The 12609-nt window shown below is 37.2% G+C and overlaps 1 protein-coding gene across 2 annotated transcripts in view; it reads left to right on the top strand.

The window, feature by feature from the left end:
- The window catches only part of OPHN1 (oligophrenin 1), a 307777-nt gene that overhangs the window by 226852 nt on the left and 68316 nt on the right, over positions 1 to 12609 (top strand). The window lies entirely within an intron of this gene.

Here is a 12609-nt window from a genome sequence, read left to right as displayed (position 1 = left end):
TTTTTTACAATATGTAAAATATGAGGTATTATACATTATAATTAGATCAAGTAAAAAAGTATAAATGAGAATAGAGACAGAAAATGGACCCAGGAATTAAGCAAGACAAAAATTATTTATTGACAAGTCTTGTGCACTTGCTTCAGATGTTCCTACATTTGATTCTACACTTTGTAATAGCCAATGCTATCCTAACAGGGCATAATTCAATAAAAACTTTTCTGCAAGTGGATAAGATTGATGATATGATCCAGGTGATATCCACAGTTGAAATATAATGTCCACCAGATGTATTACATTAGATAGAAGTTAGTCTTCTAAGACTCTACATATAAACACTCTGGCTCCAACACAAGAGGCATTTATTTTTTGTTGTGGAATAATCCAGCAAGATGGTCCAGGGCCAGTATGGTGACTCGATGGGCACAAATACAGGTTTCTTCTTTTTTTCTCTGCCGTTGCTAAGGTACTGCTTCATGTGCATGGCCAAATATCTTCTATATTATATCAACTGAGAAGGATAAAATAAAGGAAAGTAGAGGATACAGTTCTTTCCTTTAATGTCTTGGCCTGAAAGTCATACATATTACTTTCATTAACTTACTATTTGTCAATTTAATCTCATGGTCACATCTAGTTAGAAGAGAGTCAGGGAAGTATAGTGTTTTTTGTTTGTTTGTTTGTTTGTTTTTTTGGTGGGGGGCATCCATGTGCCTAGTATTTCATACAAATAAGAAATGCAGAATGGGAAACTTTCAGTGAGGTACAAAAAAGCTCAGTTTTAGGTAGGTTGGATTAGAGATTCCTGAAAGATTGACTCTGAATTTAAACCACGGATTAGCAAACCTTTTCTTAAAGAACCATATAGTAAATATTTAGACTTTGCAGGTTATAGAACTCTGTCACAACTACTCACATACATCTGTGTATTGGAAAGGCATAGACAACATGTAAACAAGTGAATCCTATATAATAAAGAGATAATATGCAAATTGATCCTCATGCTATCACAAGTTGGCCACCCCCATGTCATCACAAGATGGCTGCCCCATGTTGTCCCAAAATGGCCACCCTCACATCATCACAAGATAGCTGCCACAAGATAGCCGCTCAATGTCATTACAAGATGGCTGCCCCATGTCATCACAACATGGCCGTTCCACGTTGTCACAAGATGGCTTGCAGGGGAGGGCAGTTGGGGGCCACCAGGTCTTCGGGGGAGGGCAGTTGTGGGCAATCAGGCCAGCAGGGTAGGTCAGTTGGGGGTGATTGGGCTGGGATGGGAGCATTTAGGTCAATCAGGCCAGCAGGGGAGCACTTAGGGGGCTATCAGGCTGGCAGGCAGAAGTGGTTAGGTGAAATCAGGCAGGCAGGCAGGTGAGTGGTTAGGAGCCAGCAGTCCTGGATTGTGAGAGGGATGTCCCGCTGCCAGTTTAGGCCCGATCTCTGCAAACCGGCAGTTGGACATCCCTTGAAGGGTCCCAGATTGGAGAGGGTGCAGGCTGGGCTGAGGGACAGCCCCCCCCACCAGTGCAAAAATTTCACACACCAGGCCTCTAGTATTTTAATAAAGTTTTATTTACAAGCAGGCAGGAGGCCTGTAGGCTATAATTCCCTGACCATTGTTCTAAAGTCCAGATATCATTTATTGACTGGTTGATTTATTCAATAAATATGTATTGAATACTTATTATCTGCCAAGTATTGTTTAAAGCACTGGAGATACAGCCCTCATAACTTTATATTCTAAAGAAAGTATAAAAAGAGTATGTATTTAAAATTAGTAGCATATATAGTATGTTAGGTTCTGTCTCTATCCTTATTTATACTTTTTTACTTGATCTAATTATAAGAAGCTTCAAGAAAAAAAATAAAGCAGAGAAGGGAAGTGGTTTTACAGTTTCATTTATTTTTCACTTTTCAATTAAATTTGACATTCAATATTAGATTTATTTCAGTTATATAGCATAGTGGTTAGACTATATAACTTACAGCATGATTCCCCTGATAAGTCTAGTACGCCCCCTAATACAATATGTAGTTATTACAATATTGATGACTATTATAGTCTGTAACTACTTGGCAACTGTCAATTTGTACTTCCTAATCCCTGAACTTTTTTACCCAGCCTCACACCCCCTTCTTACCTGGCAACAAACATTTTGTTCTTTGTACCTATGAGTTTGTTGTTTTGTTTGTTCATTTATTTTGTTTTTTAGATTCCACATATAAGTCAAACCATATACAAATATTAACTCAAAATAAATCAAAGACCTAAATGCAATATCTGAAACAATAAGTTACATAGAAGGAAACATAGATAGTAAACTTATGGACGTTGGGCATTTTATGACCCCAAAGGCAAAAGCAGTAAAGGCAAAATTAAACAAATGGGACTGTCTCAAACTAAAAAGCTTCTGCACAGCAAAAGAAACTCCCAACAGAATAAAAAAGCAGTTGACTGAATGGGAGAAGATATTTGCAAACAACAGCTCTGATAAGGGGTTAACAGCCAAGATATATTAAGAACTCATACAACTCAATACCAAAAAAGAATCCATTTATAAACTGAGCAGAGGATCTGAATAGACACTTCTCTAAAGAAGATATACAAATATCCAACAGATATATGAAAATATGTTCAACTTCACTATTAGGAAAATGCAAATTAAAACTTCAGTGAAATACCACCTCACTCCTATTAGAATGGCTATTATCAACAAGAAAGGTAATAACAAGTGTTGGAGAGGTTGTTGAGAAAAATGAACCCTCATTCATTGCTGGTGGAAATATAAACTGGTACATTCATTAGGAAAATATTATGGAGGTTCCTAAAAAAATTAAGAATATGCTGAGATTTTTGAAATAGGTGAAAGGATTAAGAAAACAAACATAGACACAGGCAATAGTGTGGGAAGTACGTACTAAAAGGAAAGGGGTTGGTGGAGGTATAGAAGAATAAAGGGGGGATAAATAGTGATGGAAGGAGATTTGACTTGGGGTGGTAAATACATAATACAATATATAGATGATATATTGTAGAATTATGTACTTGGAATCTGTGTAATTTTATTAACCAATGTCACCCTAATAAATTCAATTTAAAAAACACATACAGCCTGCATGGCTCAGTGGTTTAGTGTTGACCTATAAACCAAGAGGTCAGGGTTTGATTCCTGGTCAGGGCACATGAAGTCGATCCCCAGTGTGGAGCATGCAGGAGGCAGCTGATCAATGATTCTCTATCATCATTGATGATTTTATCTCTCTCTCCCTCTCCCTTACTTTCTAAAACCAATACAATTATATATATTTAAAACAAGCAAAAAAACAAAAACAAAAAACAAAACACATATAGGTCAGAAAGGAACCAATATAACTTTTCCTATTGCCAATGGGATGACTTTCTATATAGCAAATCCCAAAGTATCTATAAAAATGCTCCTTGAACTAATAAGGGAGTTTATCAAAGCCACAGCATACAAAGCCAACATGCAAACAATTAATTTAATTTTTTTTTTTTTTTGCAGTAGAGAAATTAAAGCCATTTATTATCAGGGTGCCAAAGCAGAAGACCAGAGAGTTAGAGCTCAAAATTCAAGCTCTCCAAAGGTTTTTCTTTTTATCTTTTATTTTATCATTTTTATTTTGTAGTTGACAGTATTACACATGTCTCTCATTCCCCACCCATTTTCCCCCCTCTGCCTAGCCCTTACCCACCTCTAGGTCTTCACCACTCTATTGTCCATACCAATGGGCTATGCATATAAGTATATCAATTCTTTGGTTTATCTCTCCTTGCCTGCCCACCCCCACATGGAGGTATGTCAGTCTGTTCCATTCCTCAATGCTTCCAGTCTTATTTTGTTGGTCAATTTGTTTTGTTCATTAGATTCCACAAATAAGTGAGATCATGTTATATTTCTCTTTCTCAGATTGGCTTATTTTACTTAGCATGATATTCTCCAGGTCCATCCATGCTCTCCCGAAGGATAAGAGATGCCTCATTTTTACAGCTGCATAGTATTCCATTGTGTAAGTGTCCCAGAGTATTTTATCCACTCATCCAATGATGGGCACTTGGGTTGTTGCCAAATCTTATCTATTGTAATTAACACTGCTATGAGCACAGGGGTTCATATATCATTTATGATTGGTGTTTTGGGATTCTTTGGACAAATTCCCCAAAACAGGATCACTCGATTAATGGGAGTTCCATTTTTAATATTTTTGAGGAATCTCTATACTGTTTTCCATAGTGGCTGCATCAAACAATCTGCATTCCCACTAGCAGTATACTAGGGCTTTCTTTTTTCCAAATCCTCACCAGCAACTTGTTGTTTGTTGATTTGTTGATCTTAGCAATTCTGATACTTGTAAGGTGATATCTCACTATGGTTTTAATTTGCATTTCTCTGATGACTAGTGGCTTTGAGCATTTTTTCATATGTGTCATGGCCATTTGTACGTATGATTTGAAAAAGTGTCTATGCAGGTCCACTGCCCTTTTTTTTTATTATTAGATTGTTTGTCTTCCTTTTGTTAAGTATGAGTTCTCTGTAAATTTGGGAGATTAAAACCTTATCTGAAATATAATTGGCAAATATGTTTTCCCATGCAGTGGGCTCTCTTGTTATTTTGTTGATTGTTTCTCTTCCTGTGCAGAAACTTTTTATTTTTATTTAGTTCCATTTGTTCATTTTGTTCTTAGTTTCCATTGTCCAAGGAGATGTATAGGAAAACATATCACTACGAGAGATGTCTGAGATTTTGCTGCCTATAGTATCTTCTAAGTTTTATTTTTCTTTTCTTTTTATTCTAAGATTTTTATGGTTTTACATCTTACATTTAAGTCTTTTATTCATTTTGAATTTATTCTTGTGTGTGGTTTAAGTTGGTTGTATAGCTTCATTTTTTTGCATGTACTGTCCAGTTTTCCCAACACTGTTTATTGAAGAGACTGTCTTGACTCCATTGTATGTTCTTGCCTCCTTTGTCAGATAGTTTTAAAAATATTTTTATTGATTTCAGAGAAGAAAGGAGAGGAAGGGAGAGAGAGACATCAATGATAAGAGAAAATCATTGATCAGCAACCTCCTGCATGCACCCTATTCGGGATTGAGCCTATAACCCAAGCATGTTCTCCTTGCCAGAGTTGAACCCGCGACCCTTCAGTCCACAGGCCAGTGCCCTATCTACCGAACCCTTAGGGATCCTTTGTCAAATATTAATTGAGCATAATAGCTTGGATGATTTCTAGGGTCTCTATTCTATTCCATTGGTCTATATGCCTGTTCTTGTACCAGTGCCAGGCTGTTTTGAATACAGTGGCTTTGGGGTAGAACTTGATGTCTGATATTGTGATCCTGCCAACTTTTTTCTTCTTTCTCAATATCGCTGTGGCTATTCAGCATGTTTTATTTATTTATTTATTTATTTATTTATTTATTTATTTATTTTTATTCCACATTAATTTTTGGAGTGTTTGTTCTTGGTCTGTGAAATATGCCATTGATATTTTAATCAGGATTGCATTGAATCTATAGATTACTTTGGGTAGTATGGATATTTTAGTGATGTTGATTTTACCAATCAATGAGCACAGTATATTATTCCACTTCTTTAAAACTTCCTCTATCTCTACATTCAATGTCCTGCAGTTTTCTGAGTACAGATCTTATACCTCCTTGGTTAAGTTTATTCCTAAGAATCAATATTTTTGTTGCAGTGGTAAATGGGATTGTCCAGTTTCTCTTTCTGAGAGTTTCTTATCCTACCTAATAAAAGAGTAATATGGAAATTAACCATCACTCCGCAAGCCATGCCCACCAGCCAATCAGAGCAAGTATGCAAATAAACCCAACCAAGATGGCTACCAGGAGGGAGGCTTGGGTTTCCCTGGCAATGGAGGAAGCCAAGCTTTCCACACATCCTGGCTGGCCCAGGCCTCCACTCAAGGCTACAGTTTCAATTATAGAAGGTACACAAATTCAAACAGAAATGGCAGTAGCAACTGAGCAAGCAGGAGGCTTGGCTCCACTCCAGGCTACAAAGTTTCAATTATAGAAGGTAAATAAATTCCAGATACCAGGGCCTCCGCTTGGGTCACTAGGGGGCATGTCTGGCCTGCAAACCACCACAAGCCTCTCTCCCATGCCGCCCCATGCCCATGGGAACCTCCACCCTGATCTGGGACACCCTTCAGGCAAATCAGCCAGCCCCACCCATACACCAGGCCTCTATCCTATCTAATAAAAGAGTAATATGCAGATTGACCATCACTCCAACACACAAGATGGCTGGCCCTATGTGGACAAAGATCCTGCCCCCATGTGGACACAAGATGGCCACTACAAGATGGCCATCAGGGGAGGGCATTTGGGAGGCACCAGGCCTGCAAGGGAGGGCAGTTGGAGGCAATAAACCCTGAAGGGGAGGGCAGTTAGGGGGGATCAGTCCGGCAGAGGAGGGAAGTTGGAGGCAAACAGTCTGGCAGGGGAGCAGTTAGACATCAATCAGGCTGGCATGGGCATGGTTAGGGGGTGATCAGGCTGGCAGGCAGAGCAGTTAGGGTAAATCTGGAAGGCAGGCGGGTGAGCATTTGGGAGCCAGCAGTCCTGGATTGTGAGAGGGATGTCCGACTGCCCATTTGGCAGTCGGACATCCCTCAAGTGGTCCCAGATTGGAGAGGGTGCAAGCTGGGCTGAGGGACACACACACACCCCCACCCCCGTGTGGGCCTCTAGTTAGTGTATAAAAATGCTATAGATTTCTGGAAATTATTATACTTTTGTATCCTGCTATGTTGCCATATTTATTTATTAAATCTAGTGGTTTTTTGTGCAGTCTTTAGGGATTTCTATGTACAATTATCTGTGAATAATGAGTTGTTTTATTTCCTTCTTTCCAATTTGATGCCTTTTATTTCTTTTCTTTATCTGATCACTATTGCTAGTACCTCCAGTACTATCCTGAACAAGAGGGGAAAAGGGAGCATCCTTGCCTTGTTCCTATTCTTTGGGGAAATGGTTTTTAGTATTTACCCATTGAGTATGATGCTGGCTGTAGGTTGGTCATATAGAGATTTTATTATGTTGAGGTATGATACCTCTATTCCCACTTTGCAGAGAGTTTTCATCAAAAAAAAGAGTATTGGATTTTGTCAAATACTTTTTCTGCATTTTTTTGAAACTGATATGATCATGTGATTTTTAAGAAATTCTTTATCGTTTAAAGTATTGAGTCTCCTTTTTCCTCCATTGACCTCTCCCTCACCACCTCTTCCCCCAAGCACAAGCCCTCATCCCCTTCTGTCTGGTCCATTTTGCTCATATGCATGCATATAAGTCCTTTGATTGATCATTTACCCGCTCATCCTCCTTCCACTTTTCCTCATAGGTTGTACAGTCTGTTTGATGCTTCTATGTCTCTGGTTCTATTTTTGTTCATCCGATTATGTTTTTTATTATATTCCACAAATGAGTGAAATCATATGATATTTATCTTTCTCTGACTGGCTTATTTTGCTTAGTATCATGCTCGAAACTTAAAGAATTAGAAAGAGAGCTACAAGAAAAGCCCAGAGTAACCAGAAGGAAGGAAATAATAAAGACCAGAGCAGAAATAAGGGACATAGAGACAAAAAACAAAACAAAACAAAAACAAACAAAACAAAACACAAAAGATCAGTGAAACCAAGAGCTGGTTCTTTGAAATGATAAACAAGATTGATAAACCTCAAGCCAGGCTCACCAAGAAACAAAAGAGGACCCAAATAAACAAAATCAGAAATGAAAGAGGTGAAGTAATAACTGACCCCCCACACTTACAAAAGATTGTAAAAAAAAAAAAATACTATGAACAGCTCTACTTTGACAAACTGGACAAACTTCATGAAATGGACATATTCCTAGAAAATTTCAAGCTTCCAAAACTCAATTAGTAAGAATCAAAAAACCTGAATAGGCCAATAATTACTGATGAAATTGAAACAGCAATCAAAAAATCTTCCAGCTAACTAGAGATCATTATGATCATGTGATTTTTGTCTTGCAATCTGTTTATGTGCTGTATCACATTTATTGATTGGCAAATATTGTACCAGAATACGCATCCCCAGAATAAATCCAACTGAGTCATGGTGTATGTTCTCTTTAATGCATTGCTGAATCGGATTTCCTAAAATGTTGAGGACTTATCATCTAAGTTCATTAGGGATATAGGTCTGTAGTTCCCTTTCTTTGTTGTGCCTTCATCTGTTTTTTGGAATTAGGTTAATGCTGGCCTTATGGAAAGAGCTTGGACTTGATCATTCTTCTAGAATTTATTGGAATAGTCTGAGGAGGATAGGTGTTATTTCTTCATTGAATGTTTAGTAAAACTCCCCTGCATCGGACAAGGGCTTTTTTTTTTCTTTCTCTTTTCTTTTTTCTTTTCTTGAAGTTTTTTTATTTTTATTTTTTATTTATTTTTAGAATTGATTTTCTTTTTTTTTTATTCTTTAAAGTATTATGTATAATAGTACATATATCTCCTTTTCCCCCCCATTGATATCCCCTCAGCTTCCCTTACCCCCTGTCTCATGCCCTCATCTCCTCTACCCCCAGTATCTTGTGTACGTTCATCTACTAAGCCAAAACTAGTTAGGGCTCAACTCTGTCTTCTTATTCACTGATTCAATCCTCAGCTTCCCCTAATCTGCTGTGTATTCCTTCCAATGTTTTGTTTTATGTCATTCTTTATTTCACACTCTTCTTTTTTTTCATAATTATATATCTTTTTTTATGCTGTTGAGCATCTTTACCATCATTACTCTGAACTCTGTTTCAGATAAATTTATTATTTCTGCTTCATTTAGCTCTTCTGGAGAATTCTCTAGTTGTTTCATTTGGGGATTATTTCTTTATCTCCTCATTTTGGCTGTATGTTTGGCTTTGTGTCTATTTATTAGGTATATCCTCTATACCTCTCACTGCTGCATTATTTATAATCACCAAGATATGGTAGTAACCTAAGTGCCAATCAATAGATGAATGGATAAAGAAGATGTCATACATATATACAATGGAATGTTGCATGGCCATAAAAATTCTTACATTTGCAACAACATAGATGTATTTAAAGGGTATTCTGCTAAGTGAAGTAAGTCAGAGAAACACAAATGCCATATGGTTTCACTTATATGTGGAATCTAAAGAATGAAATAAATGAATGAACAAAACAGAAGCAGACTTATAGACACAGAGGACAAACTGGTGATTCCAGATTGGTGGGGGGTGGGTGGGGATCTGGGTGAAAAAAGTTAAGAGATTAAGAAGTACATATTGGCAGTTACAAAAATAGTCATGGGATGTAACATTCAGCCTAGGGAATATAACCAATAATATTATAGTAACTATGTATGGTGCCAGGGGGTGCTAAACTTATCAAGGGATCATTTCATAAATTATGTAAATGTCTAACCACTATGCTATACACCTAAAACTAATATAATATTATATGTCAACTATAATTGAAAAAAAAAATCCAAGTGAGAGAGGATATTGATGTAGGGAGGTTCGTGAGTAGGTTTGAGCATATGTCATCTTGATTACTTGAGGAAAGATTGGCTTTGCATGGCCTTTTATGGAAGGAGATAAATTGGAATATCTATATATATAAAAGCCTAATATGCAAATTGTCTCCTTGGGAGTTTAACCAGGAAACCAGGGGTTCCATCACTTGCTGGAATGTGTGCTGATCACCAGGGGGTGGTGCGGAACAAAGGAAGGCCCTGGCTGGTAGCCAGAAAGCCCTGATCTTCCCTATCTGTGCACAAATTTCGTGCACCAGGCCTCTAGTATGTATATAATTTGCCAACTGGGGGCATGAAGAAGCAGTGTCTGTGAACACTTGAGGGTGATTATGATTGTTGCACTGTTTTCTCAAGTGGAATGTAAGTTTATTTTATCTGCTGAGAGTAAGGGAAAATGGGTGTAAGACTGGAGGCATAAGGGAGTAAGAGCATATTTAGAACAGTCTACAAAGAAATGGAGAGAGAACTGACGAAGGATTTGTTAAAGTTTTTTTTTGTTGTTAAAGGAAAATGCACACCATAAATCTAGAGTGGTACCATCCCTGTTGAGGATTTATACCTCACAATATTGTTTAAAAGCTGGTATGTTGAATTAGAAAAGACTATGTGCTGCTGTCACCATTGGTGTTTTTAGGGGATTGCAGAATATGAACAGGGACCAAAGATGCTGAGGTTGTTGGTAATTGTTTATTACCCACCATTTAGACCAAACTGAAAAGGAGGGGAAGGAAATGAGGGAATTGGTAAAGTGAGAACAATGGAAGAATCAGGGGAATTGAAGTCAGTGTTAAAATAGGAAGATTGGAAGCATTAGATTTTTAGAAGGATAGGAAGTTATCATCAGAGCTGGATACTAGTATTCTGAATGTCAGATATGAAGCAAATTTTCAGGTGATGACAAGAAAGTATTTGCTAATACTTATAAAGCCCTTAGTATTTATCAAACATTGAAGCTCTTTACACATATTAGGACATTTAAACCTAATTATATGTAAGAAAATCCAAGGCACAGAGAAGTTGAGACTTGTCCAGGGTCACAGAGTGAGTAAGTATTAAGGCTCAGATTTGAAACCAGACAGTTTAGATATATACTATACTACCTCCAGATATTTGTTATGTTCATAGAAATGGATACCTGAAGTAGAACTAAAGTTCATTGGTGATGAGAAACAAATAACTTTGAGGCAAGAATTGCTTAAGGATCGTTCACATAGACTGTGATTTTGTATTAGAGGATGTTCTTCTTAACCTAGCATTTTGGGGTCAAATCACGCATCTTGAATAATTGACAAGTAATTTTGTCTTGATCCTGAAGATAGTAAGGAGCCCTGAAAGCTCATTGCATTATTCATTGCATTTTAGATGTTCTGATTAATTTACAGTAGACAGGAGACTGACACCAGCATGTTTAGTCTCTCATTACAAAATAGGTGGGGTGTTTATTTTTGTTGTTGTTTTCTTTTCTTTTTGTCTATATAATTTTTAGGAGAAAGGCCAACTCCAGTTTTACCAGAAAATCAGTTTATCCATGATTGACCTCAATCCCTACTGAGTTCATAAATGTGTGATTTTGCTGTGCTTTTGGCAGGATATCAAAAGCATAATCTGCGCTGTGTTTTGTAGAGCAACTAAAATGCTAATTACCTGTTATCCTTATGATTCAATAGGGGGTTATTTTAACTAACCAGTGATAGCTTTTGGGTGGAGTTGTTCGGCCCTTGTATAAACAACTGTCAAGTGTGTTAAATTATTAAAGTTTTGACCTTTGTGCAATACCAGAGATGTACTCTGACCATGTTTTCTAAACAAAGACATGGTAACCAAGGACCTTTTCTGATTTATGAATTCATTAATATAAAACATATGGAGATATGAAATGAATCCCCAGGTTATTAATACACTTATCAAATTGCTTCTTTTGAAAAAGAGCAAAATGATATGTTCTAGAAAATCTGGACTTTGTAGGTATAATCTCATAGAATGGTTTTGAGGATTAAAAGAGATAATATATATGAGAGCTGTTGCTGCTCTGCAAGTATTGGGGATTATATGTTCCTGCCAAGTTATTCAGTTAATGGGATATGATTTTCAGTTGACATGTATTATAATTTTAGTAATGTGTGTTTTCCATTACACTTGTTCTTTAATAGAAAAATGGATTAAACATATTAGTGTTATGTTTCTGCCAGCCCATCTCTTCAGTTTCTCTTTTAAGGATATCCAGGGCCTGTAAATAAAATTTAAATGCATCAGAAGAATTGATGCTTAAAGGAGTCAATTTCTAAGTCTTTTTAAAGAATTTTAAAAGACAATTTAAATAATCTCTAAATTATTCTCTGGTGGGTAGGTAAGTGATGGATAGGTAAGAGATCTACCGCTACACTGATCGCTAGAACAATGTCAATCATTCTTAAGTTCTCTTGCTTCCCATCTCACTGAGGGGTATGTACCTGATGCTACTACCTTGAGACATAGAAGCACTTTGAATTGACAGAGGAAAGTTGACTTCTATTGTAGCAGCCCCAAAGTCTTGACAGTTGTCCACTTGCACTTTGCAAAACTATCTTCTCAATTACTACACAACTTATTGTTATCCACTTTCTTCCTTTACTACTGTGTAGATCACTGGATTGGAGCTAGGAACCAGCAGTTCTGCCTTTTCAGATTTAGATTTTTATTATGTGCCCAGTGTGGGGCAATGTACCTTTTTTTTTCCATTCCTTTCACCTTGTTATTTTATTCAAAATGATACTTTTTTTTTTGTCAATCTTTATTGTTGAAAGTATTACATATATCCCTTTTTCCCCCATTGACCTCTTCTAACCCATCCCCATCCTCTCCTGGGGCAATGTACTTCTTCTTCCTTTTTTTTTAATTGTCCACAGACCACTGGTGGTTCGTGAGGTCTGAAATGTAGGCGACCGCTGGGAAGTATTACATGTAGTATTACATATGTCTCCTTTTCCCCCCATCGGCCTACCTCTACCTGGCCACCCCACCCCTTGAATAATGGATATTATTATTTCCTTTGGCAG

This window comes from Pipistrellus hanaki, assembly GCF_964339955.1.
Source record: "Pipistrellus hanaki genome assembly, chromosome: X".
Taxonomy (NCBI): Eukaryota; Metazoa; Chordata; class Mammalia; order Chiroptera; family Vespertilionidae; genus Pipistrellus; species Pipistrellus hanaki.
Note: the sequence above shows the minus strand (reverse complement) of the source record. Positions and strands in the feature narration are given on the sequence as shown.